At 45.0% G+C, this 13,251-nt stretch overlaps 2 protein-coding genes across 24 annotated transcripts in view; both read left to right on the top strand.

Moving 5' to 3' along the window:
• Positions 1–13,251, top strand: part of LOC100511652 (glycerophosphodiester phosphodiesterase domain-containing protein 4) — an 882,168-nt gene that overhangs the window by 569,537 nt on the left and 299,380 nt on the right. The window lies entirely within an intron of this gene.
• The window catches only part of PAK1 (p21 (RAC1) activated kinase 1), a 236,440-nt gene that overhangs the window by 85,025 nt on the left and 138,164 nt on the right, over positions 1–13,251 (top strand). For 4 of the 23 annotated variants that reach the window (XM_013979177.3, XM_005667164.4, XM_084975454.1 and 1 more), the window contains exon 1: positions 7,164–7,356. The exons of the other annotated variants lie outside the window; for them this stretch is intronic. The gene's annotated coding sequence lies outside the window, so the exon portion shown is untranslated. Of the gene's footprint in view, positions 1–7,163; positions 7,357–13,251 lie in introns of those variants that run through there. 23 annotated transcript variants of the gene reach the window in all.

Genomic DNA, 13,251 nt, shown 5'->3' with positions numbered 1-13,251 from the left:
AATGTGATATCTCTACATAGCTACCAAATGATTAAAACAGTGAGGCTGGGAGTTCTCTTGCGGCAGAGCAATTTAAGGATCTGGTGTGCTCACGGCAGCAGCTTGGGTTGCTGCTATGGTGTGGGTTCGATCCCTGGCTCAGGACCTTCCACATACTGCATGTGCAGCTGAAAAAATACAAGAAAGAAAAAATTAAAAAAAAAATGAAGATTGAGAATACTAAGTATCGATTGGGGATGTGGAACTCTTATACATTGCTGGTGGGAGTATATCAATTATTTTGGAATATACATTAGGTATTACCTACTGGAGTTGGTTTTATAATGTGAAATTATAAAAATAAACCCACTTAGGCAGATAGCTGTGCTGCTTATCATGTTCCTTTAGCCCATACCTAATTTCAGCTGAAATTGTGGTACAGTTCCAACTCTCCTCATGGCACTAGTGTGTCACCTCAAGTGTACACTTCACATCTTTCCTTATTCTGCCTCAGGACCTTCTCCAACATCTGTAATCCTGCAAGCAACGCCAGAAAGTCTTTGGGAAGCAACAGCCCTGGAGACAACTGTCATTCAATGAGGGATGAAAGCCAGAGGATTAAAGCTCTCATCTTTCAGACTGTTCTATTCTGGGAGGCATTCTGTATATTTCTCTGAGGTTCTGGCAGAAGTGAGACTCTCAGTAACACACTCTGCACTGGCTTTCCCTTGTCTCATTTCTGTTTTCTAGGATCACCTCCCAAATAAACGTCCCGAACCCAAGTATTTATCTCAGACTTTGGGAAATATAAACTTAGGTAGTTGGTACCAGAAGTGATCCCAGAGGGAACACTATCAGGATGGATGGGATTTTTTTTTTTTTTTTGCTATTTAGAGGTGCACTTGTGGCACATGGAAGTTCTCAGGCTAGGGGTTGAATCCAAGCTGCAGCTGCCAGCCTACACCAGAGCCACAGCAAAGCAGGATCCCAGCCATGTCTGCGACCTTGCAATACAGATCACGGCAACGCCAGATCCTTAACCCACTGAGCGAGGCTAGGGATCAATGACTAGTATCCCTCATGGATACTAGTCATGTTTGTTACAGCTGAGCCACAATGGGAACTCCAGGATGGGATTCTGGAACTGATCAGATGGCAACAAGGAATGTATTGTTGGTGATAAGTTGAGCAGTGATAGCCCCTGATATGCTGTGCTGTCATAACAACTAAGCTTTTGATACGTGGAAGACTGGAAGTACAAGTGGAAGGAATATATCAGCTTGTATAGTAGCTCTAACACAGGGATTCTCAACCATTTCAAAAAATATTGTCCCCCGGAGTTCCCTCCATGGCTCAGTGGTTAACAAATCCGACTAGCAACCATGAGGTTTTGGGTTTGATCCCTGGCCTTGCTCAGTGGGTTAAGGATCTGGCACTGAGGTGAGCTGTGATATAGGTTGCAGATGCAGCTCGGATCCTATGTTGCTGTGGCTGTGGTGTAGGCCAGCGGCTACAGCTCCGATTAGACCCCTAGCCTGGGAACCTCCATATGCCATGATTGGGGCCCTAGAAAAGGCAAAAAAAAAAAAAAAAATTGTCCCCCTAAGGAGAAAAATTAAAGTATTCTGGGTAGAGGATGGGCAAAAGAGGTGAAGGTGAGCAAAAGGTAAAACTTAGAGTTATAAGTCCAGGAAATGTACAGCATGGCGACTGTAGTTAAGTACACTGTTTTGTATATTTGCAAGTAGCTAAGAGAGTAGGTCTTAAATCTTCGCATCCCAAGAAGCAAAAATTATAATGCAATATGGTGAAGGTTGTCAACTGAACTGAAGGAGGCAATCATTTTGCAATGTATATATGAACCAAATGATTTTGTTGTACACTCAAAATGAAGACAGTGTTAATTATCAATCAGAACGCAATAAATTATCCTTAGCCAGAGAAATGAAATACTAATGATAGGGATAGCGCAGGATGATAAATAGTTGAAAAAAATCTCACTAGGGGATTAAAGACAAAAAGGGAATTTTAAGGGAGTCTGGGAGACTGTTGTAAGCTAATGACCACTCCAGGAAAGAATCCAGTAACTTAGCAACAATCTGTACTACCTTGAAGGAAGACCAGGTGCATGTAACAACCAGATACACTCAAGCCACAAACCCTGATAGTGAGAACACTCGACAATAGGTATGGGTTTGAATCTTGTTACATAATGTCAGGGAGTTAATAGCCCTTGAAGAGTAACATCTCTGCATGCAGTTAAGACAGAAATACTGGTGAAAAGGGAAAACACTAGGTGACATGGGACGTTATAGTGACACCTGTGATGAATTACTATATTTTAATATATGTTGCAACCCTTTTGCCCACATAACAAAACACAACATTTTTGATTTAAATAGGGCCATGCCGGTCTGGGTGAAGTCATATAAGGTCAAAGGAGGAACTAATGATATAAGCCTTGATGTTACCCAAAAATGAGGAAGAAGGTGGTCTTATCTCTTCCCCATTTTTTCTGTGACGATAAAAATGCAGCCCACTTTATTCTCAGGACTGTGCATTCCTTTGTCAACCTGCTCGTGTCTCTCATAAGTGTCCTGTACTAATTAACTCCCTCTTTGCCTGCCACTTTGCCTCAAGTTGAATTCTTTTTGTAATGAGACAAGAGACCGGAACTTCAGTAAGTCCTGACACTAGGTGAGAAGTCTTAATTAAAAGAAAGATATTTGGGGAGTTCCCTTGTGGCTCAGCAGGTTAGGGATCCAGTGTTGTCATGGTAGCAGCTGAGGTTGCTGCTGTGGCATGGGTTCAATCCCTGGCCTGGTGGGGAACTTCCACATGCTGTGGGTGTGGCTTAAAAAAAAAACCCCAAAAACCAAAAAACCAAACAGTCGGTTCAAGTCCCCTCCTATTCAGGGGTTGTGTGTTCAAGTTCCAATCTGAGTTTTGGCTGTGTTCAAGTGCCATCCGAGGAGTGGGGTTTCACTAAGGGATAAGATTGTGTCAAATAGGGTTGAGCTTTGGAAGTCACAAACCACTGTAATATCTAAGATGTTTTTTGCCCACCAAAGAACTCGTTTTCACTTTCTTGGGGGGAGGTATTGTCATCACTGAGAATGCATGCTCTAGAACTTGAATAGTGTGGGGGTAATGCAAATTATACTTCATGGAATTGGCTGGTTTTTGTTATCTTAAAAGCCCTGAAGAAAGAGAATTTGGGGCTCAGGTTGATACACTTATTGATCCAGGACATGTTTAATTCAGGACATGTATGAGATTTAGAAGACTTCCACGAAGGATCTTTAAAAAGTCCACTTTTGGAGTTTCTGTCATGGCTCAGTGGTTAACGAATCTGACTATGAACCATGAGGTTGTGGGTTCGATCCCTGGCCTTGCTCAGTGGGTTAAAGATCTGGCATTGCCATGGGCTGTGGTATAGGTCAAAGACATGGCTCGGATCCTGCGTTGCTGTGGCTCTGGCGTAGGCCAGCGGCTACAGCTCGGATTAGACCCTTAGCCTGGGAACCTCCACATGCTGCAGGTGCAGCCCTAGAAAAGACAAAAAGACAAAAACAAACAAACAAACCCACAAAAAGCCACTTTTCCTATGGCTGGACAGCAGAGTATGCCGCAAATCCAGCCCAGAATGTAATAGTTGAGGTGTCAGACATCTTTTGACTGTTCTCTTATGCTAAAGTCAAAGTTCCTGTAGCTAGAGAGTGGGACCCTGAGGCCTGGGATGGAGACATTTGAGTGGATGCAACTGAGAACCTTGCACCTCTAGCAGATACCCCTCCCACTTGTTAGCATAGAGCAGTCACCCTTGATTTGAGACTGTATCAGTTTCCAACTGCTGCTGTAACAAACTATCACAATTGTAGTGGCTCAGTATAATACACATTCATTATTTTACAGGTCTGTGTTTCAGAAGTCCAAAACGAGTGTCCCTGGGCTAAAAGCAAGGTGTTGGCAAGGCTCTGTTCCTTTCTGCAGGATCCAAGGAACAATCTCTCTTCTTGCTTTTTCTAGTTTTAGGGGTTGTTTTTATTCCTTAGCTTGTAGCTCTCTTCCTCTGTCTTCCAAAGGGGGGTGGAATGCTTCTTACATTGAATCACATCTCACATCTGACCTCATATAGTCTAATCTACCTCTTCCTCATGTTTTTGCCTCCTTTCCCCAAATTTAAAGATCCTTGGAGTTCCCATTGTGGTGCAGCGAAACGATTCCGACTAGGAACCTTGAGGTTGCGGGTTCGGTCCCCGGCCTCACTCAGTGGGTTAAGGATCCAGCGTTGCCATGAGCTGTGGTGTAGCTCAGACGTGGCTCAGATCTGGCATTGCTGTGGCTCTGGCATAGGCTGGCAACAATAGCTCCGATTAGACCCCTAGAATGGGAACCTACATATGCCACTGGTGCAGCTCCATAAGGACAAAAGACAAAAAAAAAAAAAAAAAAAAAAAAAAAATTCCTTGTGATTACACTGAATCCGCCTGGATAATCCAGAGTAACCTCCTCTCAAGATCTTTAAGTTGATCAAGGCTGCAAAGTCCCTTTTGCCATGGAAGGTAACATATTCATAGGTTCTGGGGATCAGGATGTGAACACTTTTAGGGAGCCACTATTTTCCCCATCACTGATACCACGCAAAAACAGTTCAGATTAGAATTAATTTACTGGGTTACCATCTTGGGTTAAGTTACTTAACCTCTCCGCACCTCAGTTTCCTAACCAATAAAATGAGGGGAATAACAGTAGCCTATCAGAAAGGATTGTTAGAGGTTTAAAAGAGAGTTCTTAGAACAGTATCTAGTACATAGTAAACACTACGTGAGCATTTATTTATTAAACACATTTTTTTTTTAACATTGATTCTTACTATGTGTCAGGCACTGTTCTAAATACTGGGGCAATGGATAGGGTAGGTAGGAAATTGACCTGCTCTCAAGGAGTGCAGGGAGTCAGATATACAAATACAGTTTTAGACTGTGTGCAACATGCAACAAAAGGCATGGAAATACTATAAGGTCACATCATTGTGAAGGCTCAGGGAAACTTAAGAAATAGTAGGGGTTTGTTTTTGTTTTTGTTTTTTGCTTTTTGGGGCCGCACCCGTGGCATATGGAGGTTTCTAGGCTAGCGATTGAATTGCTACAGCTGCCAGCCTACACCATACCCACAGCAACATGGGATCTGAGCCTCCTCTGCGATCCATACCACTACACCACAGCTCACGGCAACGCTGGATCCTTAATCCACTGAACGAGGCCAGGGACTGAACCTGCAACTTCATGGTTCCTAGTTGGATTCGTTTCTGCTGTGCCCTGGGAACGTCAAGAAATATTAGTTGGATGAACAAAGGGACTGGATATTTGAGCTGGGCTTTGTAGAATGAATAGGTGTTGGCCAGTGAGATAGAGCAGGGCTCAGAGACACGAAGACATGTTTGTCCAAAGAACATTAAGTAGTATTTCCGTGTGGCTGGAACAAAAGATACCACGTAAGATGAGGCTAGAAAGGCTGGTGTAAGCACCAAGGTTGTGCAGTGCCACATTAAGAATGTGGATTTTATTGTGAAGCACAAAACCCTTTGAGAGTATTTAAAGAGGGAAGGCTTTCGTCAGATTTGTCGTTTTAAAAGGTTACTCTGGTCACTGGTAAGTACGGTTGAATCTGGAAGACTGAAAGCCGCTCTAGTTGTCTAGGTGATGGCAGTGAGTGAAGAGAAGGGCGAGATCTTGGGAAATATTTAGGAGACTCTACAGGACTCGGTGACAAATTTGATGAGCGTTGAGAAAGAAGAATGGGGGTTTCTGGCTTAGTGTACTGCTGAATGGTGGTCCATTCACCAAGACCAGAAAGTAACATGAGTCACAAGTTTTGGGGAATATTGTAGTAGGAACAGTCTACATTCCAAAGGGCTTAATGGTGCTAAATTGCACTTACTATTATTATAAAACGGTGACTCAGATCAAGTTACCCATACACAGGTACAACTTAAGGAGAAACTGTGGCTTAGAAATGTTAAGATCCTATCACCAACATCTGTACAGCTGGAATCTGAAGCAAGGCAACTTAATTCCAAACCCTTAGTCACTAACGTTGTTTCAGTTTTGGACATGGGGAATTTGAGGTACAGTGCAAACATTTCATTAGGAAACGCAGAATCTGAACTCAGGGAAAAGGTTTGCGTAGAATGCGACCTCCGTTGGTGTAGGAAGGCGCGAAAAGCTGCCCATTCTTTTCTACCAGAGCACAATAGTTGAAACCTCCATTAACATTTCTTTGCCCCTCCTCCAAGAAAGCCAACAGTGTATTAAATGTCCAGTTCTGAGGTCACAGGAGATGGGGTAGCTTCCAAACTCAGCGCTTGGCAACAAGCTAGCAGATGCAGTGGTGCTTTATAACCAAGAGGACCACAATCCTATGGGATTGGCTGTCTTTTTCGACCCCGATTCCACCACTGTCGCCCCTTAACACCTCCCACAAACATCCTGGGGAAAGCCCGCCTTAAAGGAGCCTGCAGCTGTAGCGAGCGATAGCACTCGAGGAGAGACGGGGGCGCAATGACGTCATGCGGCAGCGGGTGATTCCCCAGCCTCTGGCGTCACGCGCCAATGACGTCATTCCAGGCGCTGGCCCTCCCCCAGGCCTGGGTTGGCTTCGCTCACGTGGGTCGGTCCAGTCCTCCCCGCCCCCTCCCACCTGCAGGAGGCTGGGCGGGCCTGGCTGGGCCGGAGCCTCGGCCTCGCGGGGGAGGGGGCGGGGGGCCGGTGGGCGAGGCGGTCCGCCCGGCCCGGCGGCGTACAATAGCTCGGCGGAGGCCGAGGCGGGGGCCCGGGCCGGGGCTTCAGCTGGAGACCCAGGTGTCGGTAGCACCGCAGACGCCCCCTCACGGTTTCCCCCCACAGCCCCCTCCCCCTCCGCCCGTCCGTCGCGCCTCCCCGCCGCCTCCCTCAGCAGCTCCGCCGTCCTACTCGACAGACGCTTTCTCTCAGACTCTTACCCCCTCTTTTGCGGAGCCCCTCAAAGAACCCTCTGTCTCCCCACCTCCTCCCCCGGAGGCCAGTCGAGCCCCTCGCCTCTCCAGCGGCCGGAGCCCGCACCTCCTCAGCGGCGTCGCCGGGCTCCCTCCCTCCCCCACCTCACCCCCGGGTCGCTGACCACCCCCGCCCCCGCCCGGTCCGGAGCGGACTCCCCGGCACCAGCGAGGCGGGGAGGCGCCGAGTGCGCGGCGGCGGCGGCTGAGGCGGCGGGAGGGGGAAAGTGAAGCGGCCCCTCGCACACACTCGCGCGCTCGCTCCCCCGCTCGGCCGCCGCCGCCGCCGCCGGCGTGGAAAAGGAGGAGGAACCGAGTGGAGCCGAAGCTAAGCGCGGAAGGTGAGAGCCGGCCTCCCGCGCGGTACCCTTGGCGTCGCGCGGTGCGGGGGCGGGGGCGTCGCGGGGCGTGGGGCCCATTCATTCCGGGCTGCAGGGCTGGGCGGGCGGGGGGCGCCAGGTGAGGCGAGGCGGGGGCGTCGCCCCTCGAGGCTGGCCGCCGCTGTCGGACCAACAAAGGCTCCCCGTGCGCTCACCCGGGCGGCCGCAGGTCTCAGACGCCGGGGGGGGGGAGCTGAGGGACCCGGCGGCGGGCCGAGGCGGGGGAGGGGGTCCGGGGACCCCGCTGGTCTGGGTCCGGGACTCCCTCCCGAACTTTGCGGTCCCCCGACGGGGAGCCTAGCAAGGCGGCGTCAGATTCATTGTGCACGAAAGAAATCACCCCGGTCCAGGCCAGGGGGGCGGGGGATCACGTCTAGGGTTCAACTCCTTGAAAAATACTGGATGGTGTTTGACTCACGCGGCCCCTCCCCCACCCCGGGAAGACGCTCACTTGTGGCGTTAAAAACAAACTGGGAAAGGAGAATTGTGGCTGTTTCATGTTGATTATTCCATTTCAATAGGCGCTATTATATCCTTTACTGTCTGGAGTAGTTTCACAGCAGACATTGCTGGGGGTGTTTTGGAAGAACACTGGAGACGTTCTGGGTGTTTGGAAGTGTGGAGAGCCAAGTGCTTGTTGTTTGTTAAGCCCTTTGGATAACTGTCTTACACTTTCTCCTCCCACCCCCCCGCCCCCGGAACAGTGAAAGGTGAAGGCAAGAGTTGGTACCCTGGTACCAATAAACATTTCAAATTCACTAGTTTAGCCTTTAAGAGTTGTTTCTGAGAAAAATGTGTAATTTTGCCTCCGGTGTCTTTGGGCTCTCTCTCGACTTGGTCAGGAGAAAAAGGAGTCAACAGTAGACACATGCCTCATTGGTCTTAACTTGTGACTTCACCTACTTCCTGTGTGACCTTGAGCAGGTCACTTCCAGTCTTACCGTTCCAGGAACTTGTTTTTGTGCCCTCGAAGCAGGCGGGTATCCACCACCTACTTAGCTTTCAGGAGTCTGCGGAAGAATTACCCCCATTAGAAGTCTTTGCTGGCACCACCCCCATACTCCTCTCAGGCAAAACTTTCTCTTTGGGCCCCTCAGAGGCCTGCTTGGATTTCTACCACAGCACTTTTTTTGTTCACATTTGGTAAATCCTGAATCAGGTGCGAATGAAATCAGTCTCTCCTCAACTAGAAACTATACTTCTCAAAAAGGGTTTTGGAATCATGGACCCCGAAACATTCCCTGAAGCTTATCCATGTCCTTAACTTTTGTGAGCTCTTGGGTCTGTCTGGGAAATTTGCCTATTTAGTCATTGATTTACCCAACATTGCTGGGATCTGAAGAGCTACTGTTTCAAGTTTCCTGCTAGGGCTGTGGGGATTTTGAATCTATTAAGATATTCCCTGTCTTCACAGAGCTCAAAGTCTAGTGGGTGAGGTAGCCATGTAAACAGTGAAGGCCTTCCGTCCTCTCTGGGGGCCTCCAGTTGTACAGGGAGCAGTGTGCAATAATTGAGGCTGCTGGACCTGTTTTACAGGTCTTGTCCTGGCCAAAGTGAGACCTGCGGGGAAGGTGGTGACCTGCCTCTCATCCATAAGATAACACTTGACAAAGAGCTTGTTCAGTTTAATTCAGTATACACTTACTCAGCACATGTTATGAGGTTCTGTGTTAGGTTTGGAGGAAGGAGTGCTTTCTACAAGGAGGGCACTGTATATCCAGAGAGATCTTTGTAAAACAAAAACCAATCATTTCTCCCCACCCTCAACTGGTCATTTGCTAAAGAAAAAATTTTAAACTCTGATATGAGTAGGAACCTCTTGGAGGTTAGAGTACCGCCTACCTTTGCAGAGGCTCATTTTCTATAACCCTCTGCCCCCCTCTTCTCATCTCTGCTTTTGCATGTGTTGTTCTTTTTGCCTGGAATGCCACCTTCTACCTGCCTGTGGAGAAGCACTTGTTGGACCTCTGGGAAGCAGTCCCTTAGTTTCTCCTTCTATTATCTCCGTAGTAGGAGTTGCTCTTCTCTATTCCATGGCTCATGTACAGACCACTCTTATAGGTCCCTATAGCACTCTATTGCAAATGTCTAAGTTTGTGCCTGTCTTTTCCATTAATCTGTGAATTTCTTGAGGGCAGGATCAGTTTAGTTTCAATGTCTACTGAAGTTCCTGGTGCTGAATAAGTGTTGGAAATGAATGTAAGAATGAAGAAGCAAGTCAAGACCCATAAGTTAGAGGTTACCTCATTCTTTGGTTAGAACAGTTTTCTCCAAGTGTGGTCCCTGCACCAGCAGCATCAATAAAAATTCATGAGAATGGTTAGAATTGCAAGTTATGTGTCCTGTCTCAGACCTACAAATGAAACACTCTAGTGTTGGGGCCACCCATTATCTGCTTTAACAAGCCCTTCAGATGAGTATGATACTTGCCAAAGCTTGAGAATCACAAGGTTTAAAGATCTGCTTTTCATAAGACCAAGTCCTTGCCACCTCCATCTGTTCTTCCCTCCCTTTTTCTTCCATAGCACAGCCTGCCTGACATTCCTTGCCTTGCCTTGCCATTTCATTCCATTCCATTCCGTATAATCTATTTTGCCACTAGATTAAAAGCTTCCTGAGAGCAGAGAATTTTATTTACTGCCTTAATCCCAGGGCCTAGAATAGTGACTGTGTGTAGTAAGCACTCAAATATTTGTTGAATGAATAATATAAAATGACTTAACCCTATTTACTGCCAGTTTATTCAAGAATAGTTCTCAGGGAGTTCCTTGGTGGCACAGTGGGTCAGGGATCCAGCATTGTTACTGCTGTGGCATAGGTTCGATCCCTGGCCTGGGAACTTCTGCATGCCAGAAAACAAACAAATGATAGTTCTCAGGAGAAAGAGGAACCACACTTAAATATACAAATCCAAGTGGGTTCCAACATTTTGGGGGGATTTATTTTTATTTATTTGGCCTTGAGGCATGTAGAAGTTCCTGGGCCAGGGATTGAACCCATGCCACAGCAGCTACCCTAGCCATTGCAGTGACAAGCCAGGTTCCTTAACCTTCTATACCATGAGAGAACTCCTTGGGGGACTTATTTTAGATTGAGCTTTTCTTCCCTTTTACATCAATCTTTCTCCATCAAAGCCTGCAAATTTTTTTTTTTTTTTTTTTTTTGCTTTTGTTCTTTTAGCCAGGACCTGAAAACTGCAGTTGAAATATCCCAGGCCAGGATTGTTTCTTCTTACTTTCCAAATAAGCACCCTAACTTTTGAACCCTTTAACTTGAAACTGTCTCTTCTGAATCTCCTGTGGTTTTTGTCTTTCTCTAGTGATACTTAAAGCCATACAAGGACCTATTTGACTCCACACAAAAGTTTCTCTTCCTTATGAAGCTCTTGAAATATTTTGTTTCTTTCACTTTCTTATTAGCCCTAGGATACCATATCCAACTTTCTCCTTTTGTAACTTCCCTCTGGGAAATTGTCTTCATTTGTTGATTCATTTATTTATAAATACTGAGTCCTTCTCTACCATGAGCTAGGTCCCTTGCTAGGACAGGATGTTCAGTTATACATAGAATGCAGTTCAAGTCCTTAAGGAGTTAAAGATATTACAACATGGTGTGATAAGTGTGGAAATTAAGGGATTAAATAGAGGGATAAAGTTATGTATACTCATCAAATTGGGAGAGCAGTCTTTCAAATTTTTTCCCTCAATTTTGGAATAGTTTATCACACAAGCATGATTTTAATAAGCAGACTTTGAAAATTTTAAATTAAGAGGTTAGAGGCTTTACTGGGGAGTACAAAAAGAAAAATCAAACTGTTGCTTAATTTGAGACAATTCGCAATTATATTGTTGCTGGTTTTAATGAATTTTCCTGTTCCCCTTTTTTATCTTTCGAAATCATGACTAGAAAATAGGGAAAAAAACTTTTTATATAGTAAAGAGAGAAGTTTTAAGCTTATCAGAAAGAATATACTATTTCATTTCCTGAGGACTAATGTTATAATTTGGGATGGGGGGATAATGAAACCCAGGGAAGGTCAGGAGATCTTGATTTAGTCTCTCTACTGCTGTATGAACTTATGGAGGTCATTTTACTTGCCTTTTGTCCTAACTGTAAAATTCGGAGAGTGAGAGTTGCTATGATTTAGCTTACAGGTTTATGAAGCAACTAAAAAAAAAAAAAATCTTCAATAAAGAAGCCTTTGAAAAGTGTAATTCGTTAGCTAGTTGTTAAATGGTGGTAAACTTAAAAACAACAACTTACATTATTGAACAACTGTAATGTACCAGATACTATGAGGGATAGTTTCCCCAGTCTTCAAAATAAGCATGTAAGGTGATTGCTGATATCTCTGTTTCATGGATAAGGAGGTTGAGGCTCAGGATGGCAAAGGGAACCTGCTCAAGGTTTTGCTGAAAGTAAGTGGCAAACCTCAGTTCCACTCCATATCTGTCTGATACCAGCTGTTATGTGTCATGTCGATTACCCCAGCTGCTTTAGTTTTTCTATATAGCAGGTGTAGGAATGTTTGGCAAGTATATTGCTGTGAGAATTAAAATTTTTCTTCATTTAGCTTGTTCTCATTTTTTGTGCATAAAAAGACTGGTGAAGAAGGATTTACATGCATTAAACTTAACATTCACGTAGGGGAAAGAATAGCATCTTGCCCTGGTGTTTTTTGTCTTCACAACAACCATGTGAGTTCGGTATTTCCATTTTACAAGTTAAGATCATAGAAGTATTGGCTTTCTCAAAGTCACATCATTAGCAAATGACTAAATATTGGTTTCAAACTACATTTTTTTAAACCTAAATGTAGTTTTTTTTTTTTTTTTGCCACTGTATCGTATTCTTTTAAACTCTTATCAAACTAAACTCTGGGGCACTAGAAATGTCATCTTAGATTGCTTTAATCCGTTTAACCTCTTCTGCCTATGAAGATCCTGACTGAAGTCCATGGTTTGAACTGCAAAAAAATAATTGCCGATAAAACTGCCAGATGGTCATGATTTTGCTGACTTAAAGGATAACACTTCTCTACTGAAGTTGAGAGATCAGACTTTAATATTCTGAATCACCTGTACCTGAATATTCATTTTCCTTTTGCCAACATAAACTTATTAACATAATGTAATAATTTCCCTGTGAGACTATGTAAATACTGACCTTGGCAAGAAAATTTTTCTCCTTTTTTTTTTTTTTTTTTTTTGGTCTTTTTGCCTTTTCTAGGGCCGCACCTGCGGCATATGGAGGTTCCCAGGCTAGGGGTCTAATTGGAGCTGTAGCTGCTGTCCTACACCACAGCCACAGCAACACAGGATCCGAGCCACATCTGCGACCTACACCACAGCTCACGGCAATGCTGGATCCTTAACCCACTGAGTGAGGCCAGGGATTGAATTTGCAACCTCATGGTTCCTAGTCAGATTCGATAACCACTGAGCCACGACGGGAACTCCAGGAAAATTTTTCTCCTTATAAGAATTTGCTTTTTGAATCTTTTGGGATAATAAATGACAATGACAGTATATGTGTGGCCTCCACCCTCATCTGACTGCATGTATCTTCAAGGCCCACCTTTCCTCATTCTCTCCCGGATTCACACACAGCTGGGATTGATGGCTTCATTTAATTTTCGCAACTTTGTAAGTTAGATAATATTTCTGTTTTCCAAATGAAGAAATAAGTGTCCAAGAAGGTCTTTGCCTAACTTCAATTTTAGTGTTCTTCCTTCTATATCTATCTCCTTCCCCAGAAAAATGAGTAACAATTTTGGAGTAATATACAAAGTACTGTGAAGACAAAGCATCAAATGAGGAAGCCAATAGTAGCATTTTATCTATTTCTAATCTTTTC

This window comes from Sus scrofa, chromosome 9 (assembly GCF_054392235.1).
Source record: "Sus scrofa isolate SSC_HxYL_T2T_F1_AM1 chromosome 9, Sscrofa_HxYL_maternal_Yorkshire_Landrace_v2.0, whole genome shotgun sequence".
NCBI lineage: Eukaryota > Metazoa > Chordata > Mammalia > Artiodactyla > Suidae > Sus > Sus scrofa.
Note: the sequence above shows the minus strand (reverse complement) of the source record. Positions and strands in the feature narration are given on the sequence as shown.